This window comes from Crocuta crocuta, unplaced genomic scaffold, assembly GCF_008692635.1.
Source record: "Crocuta crocuta isolate KB4526 unplaced genomic scaffold, BGI_CrCroc_1.0 scaffold129, whole genome shotgun sequence".
Lineage (NCBI taxonomy): Eukaryota > Metazoa > Chordata > Mammalia > Carnivora > Hyaenidae > Crocuta > Crocuta crocuta.
The window spans coordinates 4,867,344-4,867,644 of record NW_027551571.1 but is presented as its reverse complement, the minus strand read 5'-3'; positions in this window follow the sequence as shown (position 1 = coordinate 4,867,644).

Below are 301 nucleotides of genomic sequence, written 5' to 3'. Positions count from 1 at the left end.
CAGAGAGAGAGAGAGAGATCTTAAAAACCATTCAGAATTCAGTTACTGACTTCAGACATGTTTATTATAATCTTATACAGTCTACATAAATTTGAACTTGTATTTATTTGGGTTCAGTTATAACATAGCATAATAAAAATCGAAGCACTGGTCCTCTGAAATAAAGCAGGCAATCACCATTCAATAAACACACGATTTATTTTGTATAAAAGGGTTAAGTTTACAACTAAACTTTTATAAAAAGTTTAGCATGAATAAGTACATCATTACACTTTGTATGCAGAAATAGACATCTCTGCCA